This window comes from Lepidothrix coronata, unplaced genomic scaffold, assembly GCF_001604755.1.
Source record: "Lepidothrix coronata isolate B3197 unplaced genomic scaffold, Lepidothrix_coronata-1.0 Scaffold311, whole genome shotgun sequence".
Lineage (NCBI taxonomy): Eukaryota > Metazoa > Chordata > Aves > Passeriformes > Pipridae > Lepidothrix > Lepidothrix coronata.
This window is the reverse complement of record NW_016690491.1, coordinates 217,233-241,176: the sequence shown is the minus strand read 5'-3', so window position 1 is coordinate 241,176 and position 23,944 is coordinate 217,233. Positions and strand designations below refer to the sequence as shown.

At 37.5% G+C, this 23,944-nt stretch overlaps 1 long non-coding RNA gene across 1 annotated transcript; it reads right to left on the bottom strand.

The window, feature by feature from the left end:
* Nucleotides 1-8,326: 8,326 nt before the first annotated feature.
* On the bottom strand, nt 8,327-14,701 carry LOC108508755. Its single transcript, XR_001878490.1, has 3 exons — nt 14,605-14,701; nt 13,778-13,840; nt 8,327-8,381 (listed from the first exon to the last, which is right to left on the bottom strand). It is a non-coding gene; the product is annotated as an uncharacterized LOC108508755 (long non-coding RNA).
* Nucleotides 14,702-23,944: the final 9,243 nt, after the last annotated feature.

Genomic DNA, 23,944 nt, shown 5'->3' with positions numbered 1-23,944 from the left:
GTTCTACAGAAAATGAAAAAATGAAACACAATATTAAATAGTTCAATGGTGCCTGTGAACAAGGCAGAAACTTCTCTTACGCAGCCTAAACCTTTATTTGATTCATCTCATTGTCAAAGTTTTATTTACAGTAACTGGATGAGTACAAATGTGAGTGTAATAAAACTCTTCCTTTCCAGTGCCCTCAATCTCTTGGCAAAGTGCACTAAACTTTTGCTTCCTAGCTGTGTTATATATTTGAGATCCTCCCCACTCCATCCTCATCCCACCTTATTCGTAACAATAAGATATTATCAATCTGGAGAATACTGTGGATATTTTTGGGAAATTCCAACAAATGAATTCTAGAAGAACAAATTAAACAAATGTGAATGATCTAGATACATGTAACAGATCTTGCAACAGAGCATGGACTAGATAAAGTCCTCAGGTCCCTTTCAGCTATAAGATTTGATAAGAAATAATGATAAGTAAGTTACTGACTCTTACTTATCCAATCGTATTATTTTTTTGTAGTATGGGCAAGACAACATCTCAGCCATAGATGAAAACCTGAACTGCTCCAAAACAAAAGCATAGAATTTCAACCTTTCAACATAGAAAATTAGATCCCTTACTGATATGTTAATCAGTCCTTTCTTATTCTGGATAAAGATTGCCTCTCTATTTCTCTTGCGCTGGGCTGATGAGTAAGTTAACTTCTATTACTTCAGTTACTTGTCAGTTTGGCAACAACCTTGTCAATGTCTTTCACTGAGCATTCACAGATCCAAAAGCTGTCCTTTTGCCAGTCTTTTTGCTAGTATTCAGTCCAAATGAAATCATTCAGTATTGTCAAAGAGAAATTAATTTCTTACATTTACAAGTACCAAAACAGTTACAGATCTAGTCTTGTAAAGCAATAGTCAATAATGCTACTATGCTAACATGTTAGTTCTCAGGAGAAGAATGTTTTGCAAACTGGTGGAGGAGTTACTTTTCCAGCTGCTTATTGCTACATTGCCTGATCTCCTCACTTTCCTAAATTTGTCAGCAGAGCTGCTCATGCCAAAATTGCAGTCAAAGTGAGGTAGGTTAACTGGTTTAAACACAAGACTTTTCCTAAGATGAAACACTGAATCTGTCTTGGCAGCAGCAGAGATGGCATATCAGAATGACGGTAAATTCTGCCAGGGAGTAAAGATGGACAGAGGCAGTGATAAGCAGATGGAGATGTCCATAAGGTAATGTAGAACTAGAAACCGATGTGTGTCCAAAGCATAATCATACATCATCTTGATGTAAACAGTGCATTTTTTTTTCCCCTTTTGCTCACCCTTAGCTTTCCTTCCTTCCAAAGATTGTACCTTCTCTTTTCTAAATCACTGCTTTCTGAACCAGCTAGCCATAGTCAATGATCTTGACACCAGATCACACCAGATTTAAACCTTTCTGAACTACAATTTTTTCTTCCAGATTCTAATTCAGAGCATGTGGTCATGTCTCTGAATCCATTAACACTGATGGGATGGAGAGAAGAAAGAAGAGAGTGTTATCCAGATCTTGCATAAGTAACACAAAATTATGTCTACAGAAATACTTTCACTAGCTGGAATGAACTAGCTTGGCAGATCGCAAATTCAAAAACAAGGAGTTCTCATTTTTCTTTACCTCAGTCCTGTCTCGACAGTCCTTGCTCAGCTCACCTTGATGTTTTGCTGAGGCTTTTGTGAGTTACTACATTTCAGTAGCTCAGCAAAAATGCTAACAAAACTGTAGACCAACTGTAACTTATCAGCATTTTGCCAGGCTGATAAATAGAATTGGCTCAGCAAGGTATCCTCAAATCCATGTAATACAAGGGAGGGAAGGATGCAGACAAGAGCAGGTGAATGATCAGTGAAATTGTCACTTTTTCTGGCAGTAAGTTACTCAGGCAGCTCTGCTGCTCCGAGAAATGTACCAGAAGACTTTGAAAAAGTGGCACTATTCCTTATCATTTGGGAGATCATCCAAGTCCCATTAAAGTAATTAAGTTTTCATACTTATTTTAATGATGTCTTGATCAGATGCTCCATAAACAGATTGGTAAATCACTACTAGAAAGTTATTAATGTGCAAACCAACTCTGATCTTTGATATGGGTATATATTATTCAAGGATCAAAAGTAGTTAGGAATCAAATGCCCACTATAAACTCACAAAGCATTTTGTATGTACTTAGTCTTCCATAAAGTACAAAAGCTAGCAAACCCCAGGAGCAAGAAAGCAGGCAAGAGAGGCAAGAGGCCAACATGGCTGAATAGGGAGCTGCTGTTCAAACTAAAGGGAAAGAGGCAAATGCACAGGCAGTGGAAACTAGGATAGATGATGAAGGAAAAGTATAGAGATGAAATACAGTTGTAAAGGGATGGGGTGAGGAAAGCCATGGTGAAGCTGAAGCTGAAGGGGTGCAAAGAATAACAAAAGGGCTTCTACAAGTATGTTAACCAGAAAAGGAAGGTCAAAGAAGGTGTACATCCTCTGATAAACAATGCTGGAAAACTGGTAACACCAGATAAGGAGAAGACTGAGTACTCAACAACTCTTTTTTCCTCAGTCTTAAATGGCAAACTCCCTTCCCACACCTCTCAAATGGGTAAAGAGCAGGACAGGGACTGGAGGAACAAAGTAATTTCCACTGTAAGTAAAGATCAACTTCATGACTACCTGAGGTCATGAACCTGAATGTACATAAGTCTATGGAACCAGTTAAGATGCATCCCAGAATCCTGAGGGAGTAGGCTGATGCAGTTGCCAAGCTATTCTCAGTGATATTGGAAAAGCCATGGCAGTCAAGTGAAGTCCCAGAGAAGTGTCTCTGTGCCTCAGAAGACCATGGAACAGCTCCTCCTAGAAGATGTGCTAAGGCACATGGAGGACAAGCAGGTGATTTGAAACAGCCAGAACAGCTTCACCAAGGGCAAATTGTGCCTGACCTTCACCAAAGGCAAATTGTACTGTCCTTCTGGGGAGGAATGACTACATCGGTGGAAAAAGGAAAGATTTCAGATGTCGTTTATCTGGACTTCTGTAAAGCCTTTGACAAGGTCCCCCCCAACATTCTTCTCCCTAAACTGGAGAGATGGATTTGATAGGTGGACTGTTAGATGGGTTAGAAAGTGGTTAGATGGTTCCATCCAGAGGGTAGTGGTCAATGCCTCAGAGTCCAGATGGACATCAGTGACAAGTAGAATCCCTCAAGAGTCCATATTGGGACCAGTATTATTTAATATCCTCATTAATGACATAGACAAAGGTGAACCCTCAGCAAGTTTGCAGATGACACCAAGCCAAGTGGTGTGGTTGACAAACAAGGAATCAGACCCAGCCAGCATGGATTTAGGAGAGGTCCAGCCTGACCAACCTGATCTCCTTTCATGACTAGGTGACCTGCCTGGTGGATGAGGGGAAGGCTGTACATGTAGTCTACCTGGACTTCAGCAAAGCCTTTAACATATTGCCCATAGCATACTCCTGGAAAAGCTGACAGCCCACAGCTTGGACAAGTGCACTCTTCTCTGGGTTAAAAACTGGCCAGAGAGTGGTGGTGAATGGCACTGCATCCAATTGGCATCCAGTCATTAGTGGTGTCCCATAAGGATCAGTTTTGGGCCCAGTTCTGCTTAATATCTTTATTGATGACCTGGATGAGAGGATTGAGTCTACCATTAGCAAATTTGCAGACAACACCAAGTTGGGCAAGAGTATCAATTGGTGGGGGGTGCTGGAGGGTAGGAAGGCTCTGCAGAGCAACCTGGACAGGCTAGAATAGATGGACCAAGACCAGTGGCATAAGGTTCAACAAGACCAAGATGCAGTGCTACAGCCTGTGGTTAGAAAGCGGAAAAGGACCTGGGGGTGCTGGTTGACGATCTGCTGAATGAGCCAGCAGTGTGCCCAGGTGGTCACGAATGTCAGTGGCATCCTGGCCTGTATCAGGAACAGTGTGGCCAGAAGGACCAGAACAGCGACTCTTCCCTGCTGAAGTGCGACTCGGCACTGCTGAAGCCACACTTCAAGTACTGTCTGCAGTTCTGTGAGAGACTGAAAAAATTATTACTGTATCGAAACAACAAAGTTGAGTGTGGGAGAGAGGACAGATCAAGTTCTGCAAAGGTGGAATGACATTCTATTCCTTACCCTGCCTCCTCTGGAGCCTCCAGTCCAGCCCCAGTTTTGCTGTCAGTTACTGGCACACCAGAAGCCCCTAATCAAGCTCCAGAATGGCTAGTTGTCATGGGTTACACAAAAATTTTGGTATCCACTTTTTCTTTTCTCTTCTCTTTTCTCCAGATATGCCTTTTTGACTTTTTGATGTTTAGTCTTCTTTAAAGAGACAGAACTGCTAGTGATTAATAACTCAAACATTTGACCACCTGCATTGACTGTCCAGGTGCTGCAAGAGACTGGACTATTGGTGCTCATGGCTCAATCAGCAGTGTGCTTTGCTAACAATGTGCTGAGTGGCCACCCAGGGGCTTAGCGCATGCACATCCAACACCCTCAGGCTACATGTTGGGTGTTGAATAAGATAAGGACAGGAGGACACTGTCTTAAACTGTGCTGGAGGAGATTTAGGTTGGATATTAAGAAGCATTTCTTCACAGAAAAGGTGATTAGATACTGAAATGGGCTGCCCAAGTGATGGAGTCACTGTTCTCAGAGGTGTTTAAAGAAAGACTGGATGTGGCACTTAGTGCCATGGTCCAGTTGTCATGGTGATGTTAGGTCATAGGTTGGACTTAATGATCTCAGGGGTCTTTTGCAACCTAATTTATCCTGTGATTCTGTAATGTACACTTGCAGCCCAGAAAGCCAACCGTATCCTGGGCTGCATCAAAAACAGCATGGCCAGCAGATTGAGGGAGGTGATTCTGTCCCTCTGCTCTACTGTGATGAGACCCTACCTGGCATACTGCATCCAGCTCTGGGGTCCGCAGCACAGGGAAGACACTGACCTGTTGGAGAGAGTCCAGAGGAGGGCCACCAACATGACTAGAGGGATGGAGCTCCATTCCTATGAGGAAAGGCTGAGAGAACTGGGATTGTTCAGCCTGAAAAAGAGAAGGCTTTGGGATGACCTAATCGCAGCCTTCCAGTACCTGAAGAAAGACGGAGAGAGACTATTTACAAGGGAAGATACTGACAGGATAAGAAGGACAGTAGGTTTAGATTAGATATATGAAGAAATTCTTCAATCTGAGGGTGGTGAGACACTGGAACAGGTTGCCCAGAGAAGTTGTGGATGCCCCATCCCTGTGACTGTTCAAAGACAGGTTGGATGGGGCTTTGAGCAACCTGGTCTACTGAAAGATGTCCCTGCCCATGGCAGTAGGGTTGGAATTAGATGATCTTTCAGGTTCCTTCCAAGTATTATACAATTCTATGATTCTAGTAACTCAACTTATTGCATGTTCTGCTGCTGACTAGACTTTTCAACTCATACAAAACTGAGCACAATAAATATCATCATCCTGAGTGCATGGAAGCAACAACAAACTGTAGAGGCTGATATTTCAGACTGACGTAACTGGAGAAAAAAACATTTTTTCTTAGACACAAAGGATTTTCTGTTATGTTCCTGGCCCTAAAAACTTCCCTAATAAAATGTACTTGGCAGCTATCTTGATTTTACAATAATGCAATTTGAATTCATCAAAATTTGACATTTAATATTGAAGCTGGCAGCTATCGCAATTTAAAAACCCTGTAAGCTAATAATTTTAAATGTGATATTTTATGTGTTTAATGTATGAAAATTCTTTTATTTGGTAATTTGGCATGTTTGCAGTAATGGTCACTCTAGGAGTTATTTTAGTGATATTAACTGTTATGTGTTTTAGAACTGTTGCTAATTTAAACTTATAAATAATTTAAGGAGTAATTGCAAATAAAATCCTCAATGCCTATTAATGTGGAAATTAGAACTAGTAACTCAGTCTGTGTCTTTATTCAGTTGCCTATCAAATTCTGTTCCCATTTGCTTGTCCAACTGTCCCTTCTGTTCCTTCCCTGTTCCTTTCCTGTTCCTTCTGTTCTATGTATTTCTGCAAACGTACTTGTTCAGAGAGTGGGACTAGTAGTTTTGGATGCTTCTGTGTCTGTATTTAGTATATGAAGTAAAATGTTTCAGTACCTGAAACTCTACGGCTAAGCTGATCTTTTTTTAAGAATACATCTGAATGCCTTTCCTGCCGAAGGAAATGCACATTACTGTTGAATTCACATCAGCTAGCTCTAATGAGATATGACAATGAAAAATGAGGGTGTCTTTGTTCAGATGGGAACTCCCTTTGTCTTTTAACCTCACTGCAGTTCCAAATCGAATAATTTAAAGCAATTCCAGTCCTGTGTCCCAAGTTTTTCCTTCCTTTTATCTAGAAATAAAGTTTTTCTTCCAGTAAGACAAACTCCATAATTAAAAATAAAATTGATGACTTTTCTTTTCTCAAATTATTGTAGAGCCATAGAATCAATTAGGTTGGAAAAGACTTCTAAGATCATTGAGTCCAACTGTTAACTGAGCACTGCCAAGTCCACCGCTAAAACATGTCCTCAAGTGCCATATCCACATGTCTTTTAAATACCTCCAGGGATGGTGACTCGCCACTGCCCTGGCCATCATGTTCCGATGCTTGATAACCCTTCCCTGGTGCAACTCAAGGCCATTTCCCCCTGTCCTGTCATAGCCTGGGAGGAGGCTGACCCGCACCAGGCGACAACTTCCTTTCAGGTAGTTGTAGTGAGGTCTCCCCTCAGTCTCCTTTTCTCCAGGCTAAACAAGCCCAGGTTCCTCAACCACTCCCCATATAACTTGTGCTCCAGTCCCTTCACCAGCTTCATTGCCCTTCTCTGGACAAGCTCCAGGTCCTCAATGTCTTTCTTGCTGTGAGGGGCCCAGAAATAAACACAGGATTTGAGATGCAGCCTAACAAGTGTCAAGTACAGTGGGATGATCACTGCCCTGGTCCTTCTGGCCACACTATTCTTGATATAGACCAAGATACCATTTACCTTCTTGGCCACCTTGGCACACTGTTGGCTCTTGTTTGGATGTGGTTGACCACTACCTCCAGATTTCTTTCTGCTGGGAAGCTTTCCAGCCACTTTTCCGCAGTGTGTAGAGCTGTATGGGGTTATTGTGACCCAAGTGCAGGACCTGACCTTTGGTACTGGTAAATCTCGTACAACTGGCCTCAACCAATCAATCCAGCCTGTCCAGATCCCTCTGCAGAGCCTTCCTGTCCTCCAGAAGTTCAACACTCCCACCCAACTTGGTGTTGTCTGCATATTGAAACTATTCTCATAGACAATAAATTAAGGATGACTTTTCAGTTGGCAATTTCATTACATCAGCTTCCTAAAGGTATAATGAAAATGTTCTGAAATGCAACAGTACTAAGAGCTCAGGAAATGTGATGCAATTAGCATCTGTATTTATATTTATGTGTCATGAATGTAAGAAAGGTAACAAGTGGGATTTTGTACAGCTGTACTGGAAATTACTGAAACTTTCGCTAGGAAGTCAGAGTAACACTTGTGAAAATAGAGTAACTCACTGCCCAAATGCGGACATAAAAATTAGAAGAATATCTTAAATAAATGTTTGAATATGTTTTGTATCTTAAATATAACAAATAGCTGTGTGAAAGCAGATTAATTACATTTAAATTTAGACACACATATACATATATGTGTCTCTATATACCTAAAATATGTCTATACATCTTTGTGTGTATCTCTATATGCCTGTGTGTATATACGTAGTGATTTGTGCCCTTGGGCTACTGCTTTACAAATAAATGCACAATGATTGAAAATAGCCTGCACAAATTGGAAAATGCACCACAGATTAAGAGCAAGCAAGCTGAAAATGTTTCCTTTTGTGGCAGTAGTAATGCTGATACAGCTGTGTCAATAAGGATGTAATTCTATTACATTTTATAGCTATAGCTAATATATTTTGTAGCTGGGTAGAGTTACAGAGCAATATTTAAAATTAGCACATCCACCTAGTATGATCATATTTTGATACTATTATACCTTGTGTGGACAAAATACATAAGCATTGTCATGAAATAGCATTCCTAGTTTCACTCAAAATTATTTGACTACAATTATCTTCTGTACGAAGAATACTCTCTAGGCAGAAATGTCTGGTAGTGAGCAATTGTTGCAAAATACATAACATTATTTACTCAGATAAGAGTACTTAGGTACTTTCACTTGAACTGCATGGTGGTTGAAGAAATATAAACAGAGGCTAATGAGCAATGACAAAATGTGAATTTGCTGAAAGGCTTTTACTGGAATAAATGAAATCTCTGTGATGTCTCTTCTTATTTCCAGTCTTCAATAATCTAAAAGAACAAAGAGCATATTAATGGAATTCAGTCATAATCAGTCTGATATTGCATGGAAAGGAATATTAAACACAGCTGAAGCAGAGATAAAATAAAGGGATGTGATGTTAGAAAACTGGTAGTAAGCAGTAATAAGAAGTCAGACATAAAAATAATGCAAGATAACATATATACAGCAGGATTGAAATAAGGTCACTGTTGAAGTAGGTTTCATTATGCTGGATACTACTAGAAGGTATTGAGGCAACATGAAATGTGATACTAATCACCCAAAGGAAGCATTTAAACACAGGGATATGCTTTCCACAAAGAAGGGAAAGAACAATAGAAGAAAAACATACCAATGTTGAACCTGTGCTCAAGATATCACTTCAGAAACTGTCAGTTCAGTGTGATTCTGCAAATGCAGAATTAGACAATGAACAATATGTGTTGACTTTTTTTTTCAACAACAGACAGAGCTCTGCTCATCTGCACAACTATTTTTCCACTGTTGCTCTGATCTATGAAGATTATGAGCTCTTCAGAACAGGGACTATATTTTTGCAGAAATTTCGAGTACAGCAAGGTTTCCAAGATGCTATCATATCATTACCATAGGTGTTAATAATTATGCTTCAGTGTGATTTCTTCCTTATACACTATCACAGTATTACCTAATGATAGCCTTGACACTACAAATGCCCATAAAATGAACCTGTTGCTGATTCAACATACTTGATATTTTTTTAAATGCACATTGTATGAACCTCTAAATATTCATTTTTGATATTTGTACTTGCCACGTAGCAAAAGCCTTTTTGCTTTTGAGTAGATTGGTAGTTTTTTTCATTGCAAAACAATTTCTGAGTATTCAAAAATTGTTCCTGTTTGACATTGGGTTTAAGTCAAACCCTTTTGCAATTAAAATTATAGTGAGTAAAATAGAGAGAAAATGCAGGATGCTGGAGGTCAGCCATCATCAGGACAATTATTTGTGCTATGGAAAAAAGAGTTTCAAGTTCCTCCCCTGATAAGTTTGGAGATATTTATTCTGCAGGTTTATCTCTTTACTGACTATTCTGAAATGGAAATCTTTCTTGTTAGAGATCTTCACAATTCCACAAATAGAAAAAAGACTAGCTATGTCTAAAGGGTAATAAAAAAATGGTACCCTGCCAGGCTAAAGTTGAACTAGGTCAGGACTTCACAAGATTTTTTGCTCATGTTCGACTCCCACACATCCATTTTGGTTTCATTCATTGTTTGGCTTCCCCCCAACTGCTTTCTTGGACTCCTGTAGACACATGATGGATAACCTCGGACATCTAAACTGCTCCTTGATGTTTAATTTTGGACAACTAACAGCCTCTCTTACAACTCAGAATAGCAGCTTATTCATTGTGCTGAAATCTTTTCTAATGTAGCACTGATTTGGACTATGATGTTCCTCAGAATTCTGTCTTAGAAATATCTGAACTTTTCTTACTCAAGCTTCTGACAAAACTGGTGAATTTTTACCCAAATATATATTCAAATAATTAATTAGTGTAAAGAAACAAAGAAAAAAACTCCTTCGCGCACACTGTTCCAGTGGATAGAGCAAAGCAAATAAACTTATGAGGTTTCTACATAGCTCTTTCTTTCTTCTTTGCCCCTATTTACTGAAACATCTGCAGTAGGAAAAATCATCCACTATAATTTAATAAGTGACATTTAAATATATGAGGTATTTCAACTGTCTAGTAAACACTCAGGGTTTTCGACTGTTTTGTTTCCCACTGTAAGGCTAGAATGTCAGAGAAATGCTCTGAATTAAAGCTTTAACAGAAAATCATACAATTATATTAGATGACACTTAAAAAATGTTAAACGTATTTTTCCCAATAGTCCAGGCTTCCATTTCTTCTATTTCCCCGTATAAATGATCTTAATGCAACTTACAAAAAAGTACAGGTCACAATCCAGACCACAGCAAAAAGAACATCAGCCTGCAGCATTAGGCCTATAGGAATGACATATAGGCTGCTAAATGTTTCTGCATAAACAGTTTATGCAATCTCTAGATTCAAACTATTTTTTGTCCTTTTTTTGCTAGATGAAATCTTCTTAGTATTTATTCTCTGTAATCTGATATTTGGGGAAATATCTGAGTGATTTATTATGAGCTCCTTATGAATGACCCATAGTAATGCACAATGTCACAGTAGATGGCAGGACAGTGTCTGCCAAGCAGCATGTCTGCAGGAGTCAGATCTGCCAGGGAGAAACATACAGTAAATGCACATGTCAATGTGGCAAACATATTCTGAAAATAAAATGGAATCAAGCATATTACAAAACAACATGAATAGCTGGCTATAGCACTGGAATAGGACTAAAGACCTTTCTCTACCAAATGACATCTAACAAGTCATCTTTCTTTTTTTTTTTAATTTTATTTTTTTATTTTTTTTTACTTCTATGGGAAAAAAAATACCATGAGACTTATAAACATAAGTAATTATAGGTAGCAAAAAAAGACAAATGTCAGTTCTATTGGAATAAATACAAGTGTCATCTTGAAAATGCAGGAAGCTATCTTTGTCTTGTTCTGCACCATAATTCAAGGAACATATTTGGGCATCATACCTCAAGAAGAGTTTTGATCAACTAGATAAATTAATGTGAGCCCTGAGATTTGATAAAGATATTAAGAAGATTGAAAGGATGGAATTACTTATTTGGAAAAGACTAATCAAGGATAAGATAATAACCTTCAGTCATGTAGACTGCTGCTATGAAAAGAAATTGTTCCATGTCCTGATCCTGAACATAGTAAGAAGTGTGAATGAGAATCTTCACAAAAAGAAATAAATTCTAGAACATTTCTAGGAAAGTTGACTATAAAACTTGTTATGAAGAGGAATAGAGACAATATTACATATCCCAGACTGATTGAATTACAGTTCTTCCTCAAGATCTTATCCCTCATACAGATATTAGTTATCATTCTATCACCTTCCAGAAATGGGTTTATAGCATGCCCAACCCCAATTTGAGTCCTGGGCTACAGATCCCAGGATAACAGATGTCATCAAATCTAGCCTGGGATGTCTGTTTGAAAATATCTTATCAAAATGACTTTAAACCATCTTCATCAAACCGAGGCATTATAATTTTTTTCATTCAGTGGTACAAACCATGTTCCTGTCAGCTGCTTCTGATTCATCCTACATGGCCTGCCTTACCCCCAAAGAACCCCAGAGGCCATTTTTCAAACAGATCACTTTTCCTCTTTTCAGTCTTGACTGAAATCATAAAGCACAATTGCACAGGCTCCCATTGGTAGGATCCTTATGACAGGAAGAAAAAGGGGTTTCTTAAGTTTGGATGAACCCAAGATTTTTAAATCTTTCTTGGAGGAGATGAAAGTGTGAAAGGAGTCCAGAGTCACCAGTTTCAAAAGTAGAAATGCCCCTTAAAAAATAGCCTTGATGAAACAATTTCCAGGACAAAACATTTTTTATTGATGAATTATCAAATCTCCTGAGATGTCTTACACAGCTATACATCTGGTAATATTGCCTTTGGGGATACTTCTGATTAGATTATTATTTTACTTTTTTCCTTCAGTCTAACAGTGCTTTCATGCTCCTTTAGCATAAATGATATATAAGCAGGTGGCCAGCAACACAAGAAGCAAATAGAATCAGATATAGTATTCAGAAGTTAAAATTCAGAAATTTTCAAAATTCATGATCGACACTGAAGAAGTTAATTCTATTTTCATAATTTTAGAGATTTTTTTTTTTTCCACTTCCTTTCCGAATAAAATAGAAATAAATTTAGATCTTCAATATCTGCACAGACCACAAGGTGTTAATAGTTTAATTTTTTCAAGGAAAACAAATAGTAATCCAGGAAACATTTGAGACTGAAAATACTTATCAATGCTGCCAGCAGAAAAAGGCAGAGACAAAGGAATTTTAAGATCAGAAACAACCGGAAATCAGTGATCAGACAGGAGGAGTATGATGGACAGTTTGAGGTGAGCATGAGTAGAAGGAATGGAAAGGCATTGCTTAAAATCCAGCCACCAGATTAAGAAGAGGAAAAAAGTGCTTTTATTTTCTTTGAGCGAGTGTAGCATTTCTCTCAAGAGTGCTATAACTTCCTGAGGATATTGCAGAAGCTGCATACAACAACCTGATCATCAGGAAAGAAAATTTGTAATATGGCACCTCCACTATACATTGTCATAACAACAAATAGGATTTATCATTTTGAATATAAGATACAATTTTATAAGACTGTTAATCATGTGGAATTTCTACAAGGGACCATTTTGTTTGAATCCTTGAGTGTTTCTTATGCTTAAATTACACTGTGGTTTAAATTAAGCAGAAAAACTTTCTGCTGCTTCTTTTATACCATACGAGGATGTAAAAGACTTTTCTAAACTTCCCAGTTTTGGTTTCCAGCTATCAGGAGATGAAAAACCTGTCAGTAGCATTGATAGTTTTTCTTCCATAATTGATGAACACGAACAACTTATTTCCAATGCGAGTATCAAGTTTCAATTTCCAACTACTGGTTCTTGTTACAATGTCTTGCACTAGATAAAAGAGCTCTGTAGTACTTAATGTATTTTTTTCTGTGAAGATACTTACACATTGTAATCAAATCACCTCACAATCTTCTTTTTGATATGTTCTGTATTTCACTTTAAGGTACTTTCTCCAATGGTTTCATGATTTTTGCTAATCTTTTTTTCATTAACTTTCCCCAACTTTATCCTTTTTTAAAAATATCTAAAGACCAGAATTATAGGGAATATCCTGATAGCACTCCCCACAATGGTAAAATCAACTATGGGCTCTAATTAAATTTTCTGTTCCTCCTCCAAGAAGCAGATTATTTCTTATTGCTATAACATTGTTCTGAAAGCTGGTTATCTTGCCACTAGGACTCAGATCTTTTGAATCTCTTCTTTTCAGGAAAAAAATCTTATTCTGCAAACTCCAATATTAAATTAATAGCTTTCTATCTGGTTGCATTAGAAATAGTTCATTTGAACACAACTGGTTTATCAAGCTATTCAGATTACTTTATGGCACCTACATTCTCATTATTATTTACCATTGTGATAAATTTTGTGCCTCTCACATATTTTATTACTGGTGATTACATAATTAGTTCCTTATTATGTGTCACTGGACAGTGTCCTGTTCCCTGGGGAACTTCATTCTCCTGTGTAGTAAAGACTAACCACTGATGCCTTATTTTTAAGTCAGTTAACCAGTTCTTGACCCAATCAGCATAGTATACTCTATGATACCATAATGTGTCTACTACATGTATTTATTAAACAGTGAAAATTAATGGCCTGGAAATTTTAAAAGTACTTTCAACTTCAAATTGCTCTAGCCTACCTTAAGCAACGACTGGTCTCTTCATTAAGGAGACACCAGAAATCATGCTTACGTGGAGTCCTTCTGCACTAGAAGATAATCTATCATTACAACTCCATAATACCTTGTTTTCAGCCAAACAAAGTTGACACTAAAAACATAGAGTACAACTGACATTCCAGCTTTTCTGCTTTTCCCTTCATGGGATGAAAACAACTGCTAAGAAAATATTCTACCTAGAATTTTTTCCAATGTCTTGAAAATCTGGAATTGTCTCTGCATTTTGATGTAATATTCCTTTTATCTATTCCAACAAATTATTATCAGCAATTTTCTAAACCACCTTGCAATTCTTATCAGTCTTGCAATTATATCTCCTCTAGTTTGTATTGAGGGAGACAATATACAATGATCAATGTACCAAAGAGCTCCTCTGTCTCTCAGCAACAAGGATCTGACCCCATCTTCAAATTCTTTTGGATTAACTATACTTTTTCAAGTGGTAGTGTGTAGTACAAGAAATATCACCTGCCAATATAACCTCTCAGAAATGCATCACCCTTCAACTTAATGAGTGAAAGAAACACTAAGAAAAAAAAGGGGACTGAACAGAAAATTCAGAAAATTGAAAATCTGTTCCTACACCTAAATGCAAAAGTAATAATTTAAAAAGTCTTTTAGGAATATTCTAGCTGCAGTCATTGCAATTAATGATTTTTCAGTCTGCCATCATATTTATTTGTACTGGCGTATTGGGTCTGGCTGAGATGGTGTTCATTTCCCCATTTCCCCATTAATAGCCCCTGCTGTGCTTTGCTTTGGTAGCTAGAAGGGTGTCGATAACACACCAGTGTTTTGGCTACTGCTCAGCACAGCATCAGCACTGTAACATTCCTCCCTCAATCGAAGGCAAGATCCTAGGAAGGGACCCAAGTAGGCCAAAGCTGATCCAAACTGACCAAAGGGATATTCCATACTTTATGACGTCAGCTCAGATACAAAAGCTAAGGCAAGGAGCAGGAAGCAGAGGGTACTCATTGTCTCCAATGGCTGCCTGCTGAGGGACCGTCACGTGTGCTGAAGTCCTGCTTCTTGGGAGTGGCCGACCATCGCTGCTGATGGGAAGCAGAGAATAAAATGTTATTTTTTGCTTTTCTTTTGCATGGGCAAGAGTGTGCTTTGCTTCTACTTTACATAAACTGCCTTATCCCAACCCACGAGTTGTTTTCCATCGTACTCTCTCCCATGTCCGGCTGGGAAGGGGAGTGATAGAGCAGCTGGGTGGGCACCTAGCATCCAGCCAAGGTCAACCTACCACAACTACTTGTTTGGAGGCTGCAGAGTCTGTTTCTTTTATAAAATCTGTCCTTGACAGTTTTTATACATCTTTTGTATATCTTCTAATCCAATTCTATAATTTGTTTTGTTCTGTTTAACTCTTACTGTGAAAACTGCTCAAAAAACTGCTTCCGTTTCACAAGGGACCAGAATTATTTCACATGTGGATACATATTCAGTTTGTAAAGTGTTGTAGTGATACTGGCTCTGCTGTTGGTTGACATTTTCCTAGTTTCTTTCCTGCTCCATCTTGCTTTCAGAAGGTTTTCTTCTTTCATACTTATAGTAGCTAAACACTTCTCTTTATTCATTTAATGAAGAAAACATTCACTGACTGCCATATATGGGAAGGTTATAGAAGTTTTGTGTTAGTCTATGTCTTCATAGCAAGAAAAGATAGCAGCCTCTCCTAGAAGACTATGTCACTGCCTTAGCAGAGATCTTTCATCTCCTTTCTCATAGGGTAAGTAAAAAAAGTCTTAGTAGACTTCATGGGGGTCCTGAGCTCTAAAGTGTATAACTATGTATAATTATCAATAGGTTGAATAAATTGTCACTGCTGGTTTTGTGTAGAATCACAGAATATTCTGAGTTGGAAGGGAGACACAAGGACGATCGAGTACAACTCCTAGGTGAATGGCCCATACAGGGGATTGAAACAATGACCTTGGCATTATTAGCACCAAGTTTTAACCAACTGAGCTAATCTCAAGGTCTGTATAGTGTACTTAAATGTTCACGTAAAATTACATTAGTCTTCTGATTTTCATACTAATGAGTGAGATAACATTTTCCAATCTTCATTTACATTTCCTATTTTCAAATCAATTTAAGTAGACACTTGAAAAGATAATATATAATTATTGTTATTATTATTATTACATTTTATTTTATTTCAATTATTAAACTATTCTTATGTCTTCTATTTCCAATTCTGCCCCCCCACTGAGGAGGGAGGTAGGAGAGTGATTGTGTGGCATTTATTTGATGGTGGGGTTTAAAGCATGACTGTAGATAGAAAGAAAGCAAGAAAAAGAAGGAAGTCACTTCTTGTCAACCAATGCTTGATAATCCTGTCCATGAAGAAATTTTTCCTAATATCCAGTCTAAACTTCTCCTGGCACAACTTGAGGCCATTTTCTCTTGTCCTGTCTCCTGTTACTTGGAAGTAACCACCTCATTACAAGTGTCAGGTAGCTGTAGAGAGTGATATTGCCCCCCCAAGGTTCTTTTTATCCAGGCTAAACAACTTCAGTTCCCACGGTTGCTCCTTGAAGGACTAGTACTCTAAAACCTTCACCGGCTTCATTGCCCTTCTCTGGACACATTCCAGCACCTCAATGTCCTTCTTGAAATGAGGGGCCCAGAACTGGACACAGGACTCGAGGTATGGCTCCACCAGTCCTGAATACAGAGGTAGGATCATTTCCCTGGTCCTTCTGGAGGTACTATTTTTGATACAGGCCAGGATACCATTGGCCTTCTTGGCCACTTGGGCACACTGTTGGATCATTTTCAGCTGCTGTCGACCAGCACCCTCTGGTCATTTTCCACTGGGCAGCTTTTCATCCACTCTTCCCCATGCCTGTAGCACTGCATGGAGTTGTTGTGACCCAGGTACACTTCACCCTGTTGAATCTCAAACAGTTGGAAATAGTGCCAAAGCCACTTGATGCTAATATGGAGAAGGAGATAGTCAACAAAGTCAAGGGTCAAGTCATCAGCAACTTAGGCAAAGAGTAGGCAAAGAACACAGAGATAATTAATAAAAGCTTGCAGTTCTACATGCATTACCATACCAAAGCACCGTCATTCGCTTGACAGAAGGCCATAAGTGTGAGGGGAGTGAGAAGGAGTGAGGGGAGATGCAGGGGGTGAGAGCTGTCTGTACAGGGAGGTTCCTGAGTCCAGGAGCACCCAAACAGCAGACCCACAACCTGGAAGCCCTCAGCAGCCAATCAGGAGAGGAGGGGAAAGTGCTGGGACGAGGGAGGGGATTGTCCTGCTCTGCTCTGCAATGGGGAGGCCTCACCTTGAATATTGTGTGCAGTTTTGGTCACCGCAATATAAGAAAGATATTAAGCTGTTAGAGCATCCAAAGGAGGGCAGTGAAGATGGTGAAGGGCCTTGAGGGGAAGCCATTTGAGGAGCAGCTGAGGTCACTTGGTCTGTTCAGCCTGGAGAAGAGGAGACTGAGGGGAGACCTCATTGCAGTCTACAGCTTCCTTGTGAAGGGAAGAGGAGAGGCAGGCACTGATCTCTTCTCTGTGGTGATCAGTGACAGGACCCAAGGGAATGACCTGAGGTTCTATCAGGGAAGATTTAGATTGAATATTAGAAAAAAAGTTCTTCACTCAGAGGGTGGTTGGACACTGGAACAGGTTCCCCAGGGAAGTGGTCACAGCACCAAGCCTGACAGAGTTCAAGAAGCTTTTGGACAATACTGGACGTGGTGTGACTCTGAGGGATGGTCCTGTTCAGGGCCAGCAGTTGCGTCTCTTCCAACTTGGCATATTCTGTGATTCTTTGATTAAAACAGAACCTTGAGGTTCCTGAGGTAGTGGCATTTTTACTCAGAACAGGAATGCATAACAGGTAGTTGCTGTACAACATCGCACATTTCTGTAAGCATATAGAGTACAAAGAATAAAAAACCAATGAATTTTCCTTGGGCAGTTAGAATGTTCCATCCTCAGTAATGGAACTGTGCTATTTCTAAGGATTCATAGTATTCACTGAATATTGGCATTTCCAAAAGAGAATGTGAGGCAGTTTCAGTAAGTCTCTATTGTAATGTATCTAGAAACTGCCTTTTGCTTTGGCTTTTAAATATTTTTCACCAAAAATGATTTCAGGAACCTTCCTCTGGAAAACATTAAGACATCTATTAATTCAAAAAGCCTTGATTTTCAGCAAAGTTATTTTCTTTATAGCAACATTTCACCTGAAGTAAAATATATTAACCTTTCTATCCCTCTCCTCTTTGTCTTCATAAGCTTCAGGAAAATGTTGCCATGAAATATTTAAAACAACTCAGTTGACTGTGGGCTCATTTCAGCCCACTGTTAAGCAAGAGAAATTCTCCTAGAAGTTCAGAAATATTATGAACGCTAAATAGTAACAACAGTTGAAAAAAAATAAATTGGGGTTAGTATCCTGTTGTTCTCCCATTCTTTCCTGCAAAGGTGTTTAGAGACTGAAAACCAATGGAGAAAGACTGTAGAACTGAAGTATTTCAAAGTAAGGTGAAAAAATTTAAATTAATGTTTCTTTTCATCATGCTTTCTACCTGGACTCAGGCTATCGTCTCTGTGTGTTTAATGCCATCATTACAATTATTCTTCCCTCTTGACTGAATAATTAATGTGGTTTCCTGGTGCAAGAATAACTGCTTATAGTTTGTATTTAATAGCTTGATCCCACTGCGTACAATGTAAGTACAGTAGTTCTTATGAAAGATTTTTTGGTTTATGTTTTTTTCCTTCTTTTCTCTTTTAGAAAAACTCTCAGTAAAGAAGAAATGTTCCAAAGAGATATTCTCCTTCCTAGTATTAGGGAAGAATCATACACAGTTTCTTTTCCTAATGTACCTGTGAAAATTTTTTAAACAATATGAAGAAAATTTCCCATTTTTACCTTTCAAATATATTATCTGGTCAGATCTGTGTAATAGAGATTCAGTGGACAGGAGGGCATATACATCTCAGTGTCTCATCATTCATCTGTGTTTCCCTTTCATCATGAAGCCTCTTGAAGTATTTCATATATGCAGTAAACATATAACTGATTGTTTATGGTCTTCTGCTGAAAGCAAATACGCTATGACTTTTGAGACATTTTAATTGTTAATTGTAGAGTTTGAAAAATATTTGTGAACCATCTTCCCATCAAAAAAACCACCTCTGCTTTTTGTTTTTTTAATGTCAGAAAATTATATGTGATGGCTATTTGCAAGAAGACTAACAACTTCAAATTCAAATTTCTATTTCATTCTTTGTTTATAAAACTTGTAATTTCATTTGTTTGTTTGCTTGTTTGTTTTGATGAGACTTATGAGACTTACCATTAAAAAAGAATTAACATGGTAAATTTACACTTTCCCAAAAAGGGAAAAAAACATATTTATTAACCATTCAAAGAATATTACCCTCAGTGCAAACTCTGAAACATAGAGGGCACTGTAACATTAATGAAAAAAAACATTTTACAAACCGAACCATTTAGAGTTGCTTTTAATGTTAGGGGCTAAACACCAGTGTGCTATAGGATAGTGATAGTTATGATGTAACTGTTCCTTCTGCAAAAAGGCAGTTCATATAAAATGTAAATGGAATCGCATATGCAGTGTATTTATTTGGAATGAGTAAAAAAATAAAAATCTCGATGTAGAGATTACTTCATTTTATTTCTTTGAGTAAGTTTTTCATTTTATACTAGTAAATTCTGTGGCTTTGAAATAGCTTCATAGTATCCAAAATTGCAGAGATGTATCCTTATCCTCCTAACACATTTTGGAAAGGTTTTTTAGCACATAACTGGTAAATCACAGAGTACCTTGTGCACTAAGGAGAACCATAATCACTATTTTACAGATAGAGAACAGAGTAATTTTATTTCTGTTCTACTGGCTTCAAAGGAAGAACTCTACTCAGCAGTGCCCTAGTTCTTTGTTCCTGTCATTTTATCCTTTCCTGCCTGCCCACAAGCAACAGCAATACTGGAAGAAGAGGAACTTTATGCAGACTGTTTTCCTGGATGCCCACGCTTTATTCTGTGCCCTGGAAGAATGTGCAATTAAGAACTACACTTGTAGGTCAGAAGACAAAAGACAGCCACCATTTGTGAGACTGTGACAAAGATAGAGAATAGCAAATTTTCTGCTTGGGGAAGTTAAGATCATCTAAGACACAAGTCTGAAGACCATACTCAAAGCCCTTTGGAGTCGTCTACAAAACCTCTTGGAGTGGCACAGCCTCCTGGGGAAGGTCTGGTCTGGGTCTCAGTAGACATTGTACTCTGCCACTGTCTAGAAAGTTGTTTAGAACACTCTAATAATTCATGTCCACACAGCATTTACTATTCAGTTTCACTGGAAAAGAATCCACAGACAGGCTTGAGGTTCATTAATTCAGAAGGAAAGGTGCTAATGCTCCCACGTCTGCTCAAAGACTGAGAAGAAGGATAGTACTGTCTTCAGCATCATCTTGTATTTTGTAGCCCAGTCTTGTTTTGTGTGTGTTCCCTTGCTTGAAAGTGATGAAACTGTAAAATGAACAAGTTCCCTCCTTTAGGGAAGGAGCTTGGTGACTGTATTAGGTACCTCAGTCTGGAAACTCTCATAGTGATTGTTATCAATCTTAAATCTTAAAGAGCATATAAAGTTATAAGAAACCACATTTTCTTAGCAAATCACACTAAGTGTAGGGCTAACAAAATGGCCTGGGATACCTTTTAATTAGAGCTTCCTAAATACTACCCTATATCATAGTAGCAGTGATTCTTTCTCAAAAGAAACATGACTGTGAGATTGGACCTATTTGCTGTTTGCAGGTATCCTGGGATTAAAGAGACTTTTTCAGCTTGCACTGTTTTTTATACTAAGTGCTTAAATGGTGTAACTCTATACTAGCTTAGTCAAAAGTAGTTGCTTTTCTTCAAAGCACAATTGATTAGGAATTCAGCCGTAGGCAAAAATTTAAGAGGATATACTTTTGATAACAAAATTATTGTTTAAATATTTTTCAGCTGGCTAAGGATCCTGCTAGATTTGGAACATCATGCCATCAAAATTTATCAAATATGACATGGCAAAAAACCCCCTGCCAATTCTTTGATCCAATTCCTATTATTTAGTTTTAAAATAAACGTTCTCCTGAGACCCTTATGATATTATGAACTTCTAGTGCCATAAGCCACAGTGTTATCTTAAAACCAACTACAAATGTTGATCCATAGTATCAAACACAAAAGCCTACCCTTCTCTTTCTGGTGGTGAACATATTTTTCTTTAATTACCTTTTAAAAAGTCATTTCTGTGCTGTACATGAATGCTATGCTGGAGAACACTTCTACAATTGCATGTGAGCATGTATATGTGTTGAAAATAAGAGGGAAAAAAGGTAAATTTTAAACTGAATTTTTAGAAGATTCAATATAATTGATTTTTGCCTGTCATTGCAAAAATGGTGACTATGGTTCTACTGTGAATAGAAATTTTGCTGTTGCTTAAAAATGGACTAGGATTAGGCATTAGTCAAATGAATCTTAGTTTAGAAAGATATCTAGAAATTAATAAAAAGTGTCATTCATATTTAGCATACACATTTTCAATATAATGAAAATTTGTCATAATTACATAGTCCATATTGAAAGCTAGCTATTATGAATCAAATACTATTAGATGATAGTTACTCTGACATTTCATAACCTTTCATTTTCTAAATTAAAGCAAAAAAATAATCTGGGAACACTTAAAAAAAAATCTTTTGTGTTATTGTGCTACATAATATTGTTCTTGTAATATTAGCTTCTGCAGAAAGGTGATTGATAGAAAATATTTCAGTATTCTGAAAAGGTAGTTTTCTGGACATTTGTGATAATACACACAAGTTTAAAAACCTAAAAAATCAAGTCAAAGGAATTTCCTAAATTTAAAGTTATTTAATGAATGGTATTAGAGCTTGTAATATTGGAAGTATGACTATGACTTTGCAATGCTTAGACTTATTTTGCATTTCTGTAGTTTAGTGCAACAAATATAAAATATAGCTCCATGCAGCCAAGTATGGGTATATTTGACAAACACATTTATTAAAGATTTTTTAATGTTTAATTCACAGAGGTTTCCATTCATTCCAATATTGCTAAAAGACATAGCTTTTTACAGCATTTTTCGTTCCAGGTATCAAATAATATTCCTTTTTTTCTCTGTCTCTAAATGTCACTTCTCCAAAAATAAGATATTCAATTTCAGGTTAGGAAGAACTTTTGAAAAAAATTGCATAACCTAGACCAATGCTTTGTAACTCAGAATCCTACTTAAAAAATATTGGGAGATCTGCTAGAAGCAGATAAAGAAAATTTAACACGTTTTTATATCCTGGACTCAAAATTTGACTCAATAATTTTTTTTCCACATCATAATGGCATGTTTTCAAACTTGTTGATATGCTTGAACTCTGCACTGTGTGATTCTCTTTTCAAACATGTAAAACTGTAACACATCCTACCTTAGCCATGTCACAAGTGTAAGACTGGATATTTTTTTTTCAGACCTCCTGGACAAGACAAGAAAGGAATCTTTCTCAAGCAATAGTTTAAATCTAATTCTAGTTTAAAAAACCCTCTGGAAGTAGCTGAAGGAGCCAGATGTATCTGGCATAGACTTACGTGCCTTAGAACTAATTAATTGTGTTATAGACTAGGGAGGCATGAGGAAACATTCTTCTGGGGTTTGGAAGAATTATACGTATGAACTGGCAAAGTCTTTGAAAAATAAGGCATTTTTTATTACATAAATAGAAGCCACAGAGACCTCTTGACATAAACTCAACATATTTATGGCCTGCAATTTAAAGTTTTGTTAAAAAAAAAACAAAACAAACTTGCCATTAAACATGCCCGTTGGTGGGGATAAAGACCCACCGATTTTGTATGAGTTTTTTTTTTCACTTAGTGTTATGTATTCAAATAGACAAGGAAAAAGATAGTTTAAATATTCATGAATTAAGTGGTCCTAAATGCTTTTATTTTTCTGAGCTTGATTCATATTAAGGCAGCAGCCTTTTTTCTCTTAGGTAGCCTGTCATAGCAGATACATCTTCTGGGACTGTCCCTACAACTCCTGTGTTCTATTCTGCCCCTGGCAAGCTGTAATAATGTCACATTCGAACACCTCAACTCTAGCACTGCAATTACCACTGGTTTTCTTTTTCAGTTCAGTTCACAGCCCTCTTAACCCAATCAGTTCCAAAAGACTTTCATGCTGCTCTTCTATTTCCTTTCACATTGACATACTCCTTTCTTGTTAGCGGACCTTAACTAGAAAAACAGGGGGCTTTGAGGAATTTTAGTCATAAATAAGCATGATGAAAAACCAAACCTGCAATATTCAAACTGTGGAAAATAAAACCTAAGAAATCTTCTTATGCTGAGGACTAGATCTTGTAAATAGGAGTTTATGGGTGAGAGACAGAAGATGTTCAACTATCATGATCATGTAATCTTCTATGCACCTGATTGGTTTGGTTGATAGTCGCTTTCTTTGGGCAAACTTTTTGTGGAATTCAAAGAATTCCCAAAGGAAACGAAAAATTTTGACAAACTGCACACAGACACAGTTATTATTAAGAACAATATATTTTCAGATATGTTTTTATTGAATGAGGGTCACAGTTAACTAATTCTTAAGAAAAATAAATTTCAGGATATGTTTTTATTGAAGGAGCACTTCTTTTTGTCTAGAACTGCAGACTGTTGAGATGCTTTTTCCTCTCACACAAGCTGTCAGCTCCATACTTCTGAAATCTTTAGTTTTTTGATGAAGAGTAGGTATAATAAGGAAATTTTCAATTCACATTTTCTGAAATCGAATATGAAAAAGACATCAAGACAATACCAACTTTTACTATATTATTCATTTTAAGACAAAGTAAGACTGGAAAGTGATTTCATACCTTTCAGTTGACAGAACTACGCATATAAATTCTTGAAGACTGAATACTACCAACTTTATCTTTTCTTCCCATAATGCAATTCATTTCACAAGCAAAAGCAGTAGAGATTGTTTGTGCATCTGTTATTTACTTTGAATTTTTTTCTCAGCATTAATTAACGCTTCTGTCAACATAT